Consider the following 3,530-nt stretch of genomic DNA (forward strand, 5'->3'; position numbering starts at 1 on the left):
AAGGACGGCGGCCGGCGCCCAGGGCCAGCTGGGAAATGTAGTCCCTCTTGGTCCTACAGTTTATAGGCTCGACTCCGAACGCAAACTGTGGCATAAAAGGGCCGAACTAAAACTGTCAGGGCAGAATGTGTCTGTTTGGGGGCCACACCCAGCTGTGCTTGGGGGTTTTATTTATTTATTTATTTATTTATTTATTTATTTATTTATTCATTCATTCATTCATTCATTCATTTATTCGTTTGCTTGTTTGTATTAAATTTATTTTTTAATGAATCACCATGAAGTACAGTTACACACGTAAAAACTTTCGTGCTTACATTTCAGTCATACAATGATCGAGTACCCATCCCTCCACTAGAGCTCATTCTCCACCACCAATGTCCCCAGTATCCTTCCCTCCTCACCTCCTCACCCCCTCCACCCTTGGCAGGTGCATTCCCTCTCTCTCTCTCTCTCTCTCTCTCTCTCTCTCTCTCTCTCTCTCTCTCTCTCTCTCTCTCTCTCTCTCTCTCTCTCTCTCTCTCTCTCTCTCTCTCTCTCTCTCTCTCTTTCTCTCTCTCCCTCTCCCTCTCCTTTTGGGTGTTGTGGTTTGCAATACAGGTATTGAATGGCCATCGTGTTCTGTCTATAGTCTACTTTCAGCACACATCTCTCATCCCGAGCGAGCTCTCCAAGTCCGTTTTTTTTTTCTGACTGTGCTTAGAGATCATTCATCCTGGCATGTTCATGGGGACTGTATGGGTGCTGCGGCTCAAACCCGGGTCGGTCACGGTCTCTCTGGCCCCCCTAAACCTATATCTAGCCTAAATGTCGCCAGTTCGCCTCTTCTCTACACAAGTGCAATTTGGAGTGCACTTTGCAATTTGCGATTTTCAACAGGGAGTGCAATTTGAATGAATGAGCTAAACATGGTCTACGTGCTTCAGGAGAGACTCTTCCTGCAGGTCAGGACCTAACTACAGAGAATATTTGTATTGGAATTGTTGGTAAAGATTTAGGGTTTATGATTTATGAGGATAATGTGCCTCCATTCCTGCAGGGTCTTCCTCGCCCCCACTTTATTTAAACACCATGGTTTACAAAGGTGTTTATGATGACTTATTACAGGCATTCAGTATTCCAGCACCAACCCCTCCACCTTCCCAACCATGCCTCAAACCTTATCTGTAGCAGGCCCACAGTCATGTATTTTATATTGCTTGTTATCACTAAATGGCTAATGGGAGGATAAAAAAATATTTCTGCATTGCACTGTAGCCCTGTCATCCCGTTGTTCATGATTTGCTCGAGAGGGCACCAGTAATGTCTCCATTGTGAGACTTGTTGGTACTATTTTTGGCCTATTGAATATGCCACGGGTAGCTTGCCAGGCTCTGCTGTGTGGGCAGGATACTCTCAGTAGCTTGTCGGGCTCTCCAAGAGGGATGCAGATATCAAACCGGGGTCAGCCATGTGCAGGGCAAACGCCCTATCCACCGTGCTATCACTCCATCCCAAAAAAATATTTCAGTGGAAGAAAATTTGTAAAAATTGTTCCTGAAGGGTCTTGAAAAAAAGACCTCAGAGAAAGACAGAGAAAGACCTGCTTGACCTGCAGAAAAGGATAATGAACCAATGGAACATCAATTGATAAGCAGTCTGGATGTGCATTAACATGGACAAAAGAGTGCAAGAATACATGCTAAGGATAATACTCCATACTTTAAACCAAATGCAGAGGTGTGGGATGGTATGTTTTAGGAATCAGTCCAGACGTGAACTGTTTTTAGGCAGCCTTACTGCAAGCATATGTTGTGCTTTTCTTTTTTTCTTTTCTTTTTTCTTTTTTTGCTTTTTGGGTCACACCCGGCGATGCACAGGGATTACTCCTGGCTTTACACTTAGGAATTACTCCTGGCAGTGCTCAGGGGACCATATGGGATGCTGGGAATCAAACCCGGGTTGGCTGCGTGCAAGGCAAATGCCCTATTCGCTGTGCTATTGCTCCAGCCTCTGTTGTGTTTTTCTTTAGGAAGGTCTATATAATCATTTTCTAAAAAGTATAGTATCTATGAATTTTTTATGAACATAGTGTCTCTGTTGTTTTAAGGACTGTAAAATAGTTATTTCACATACTGGGGGAAAAATGCCTGTGGACATTGGGTTATTTAGAACCGTGATTTTAATTTCAACATAATTTGTGTTTTCTCCAAATACGTTAATGACTTCTAATTTTATTCCATTGTTGTCAGAGAATGTTTTCAGTGTTCAAGCATTAACTTTTTTTTTTTAAATTGAGGCTTGCTTTATGGTCCAGCATATGGTCTGTTTCAGAGAATTTTCCATGTGTATTTGTTAGGTGGAAGTTTCTATAGATATTTGCTATGTGTCTACTTGATTTATAGATTTTCTTTTTCCTTGCTGGTTCTACTTCTACATGTTATTAAAAATGGGGGGCTCAAGGCTCCTATTAGTATTTTTAAAATTTAATTTTAATCGGGGATCAAGGCTTCTATTAGTATTTTTAAATTAAATTTTATTTTAGGCACCATGGTTTATAATAATGTTAATGGTATGGCTTCTTGCATAAATCATTCCAACATCACACCCTCCATCAGAGTGTCTTATCCCTACACCATTGTCTCAGCTTCCTTCCTCCCTGGCATTCTATTCTCCACCTACCCTTCCCCCCTGCCCCGCCCCAGCTTCTTTCTGAAGACCAGTTCTGTTTCTATTGCCCTTAGACATTTGTTAGTCTCCTACTGTTTCTTTATACCCCACATATAAGAGGAATCACTGTGTCGGTCCCTCTCCTAACTTAACTCAACAAATCCATATGTGGCAGCAATTGTATGATTTAATTTTTTTTAAGAGCCAGGTAGTATTCCATAGTGAATGTACACCATAGTTTCTTTATTCAGTCATCTGTCCTTAGAAACCGGGTTGTTTTCAGATTTTGCCTATTGCGAATACTGCAGTCACAAACATCAGAGTGCAAAAGTCTTTCTGAATAGAGATTTTGGGTCCTGGGGTAGATGCCCAGAAGTAGTGTTGCTGGATCACATAGAGCCTCAATTCCTAGGTTTTTGAGGAGTGTCCATAATGTTTTCCAAAATGACCTCTCCAGGGTTGACTGTTGCTGTTTTCCTGAACTAACTTAATAAATCCCATCCTTTTTGCTGTGTTGGCCATGTATTCTCTGCTCAGTTAGCTGAGTGGTAGACAATGATTACAGAAAGATTTTCTTCACTTCCTGGGACCATCAAATCTTCCCGTTTTCACAAGGGGTTAACTCCCTTAACCCTAGCTGGGCCAGAGTCAGTGCAGTCTCCACCTCCTGCTGCACGGCCCTGGTTGACCTGAGGGAAACAGGGGATCCAGGTGTTCCTCTGCACATAGTAGTGGGCTTGGGTGTGTGTGTGTGTGTGTGTGTGTGTGTGTGTGTGAGAGAGAGAGAGAGAGAGAGAGAGAGAGAGAGAGAGAGAGAGACAGAGAGAGACAGAGAGAGACAGAGAGAGAGAGAGACAGAGAGAGACCTGCCATGCTTGCAG

This window comes from Sorex araneus, chromosome X (assembly GCF_027595985.1).
Source record: "Sorex araneus isolate mSorAra2 chromosome X, mSorAra2.pri, whole genome shotgun sequence".
Taxonomy (NCBI): Eukaryota; Metazoa; Chordata; class Mammalia; order Eulipotyphla; family Soricidae; genus Sorex; species Sorex araneus.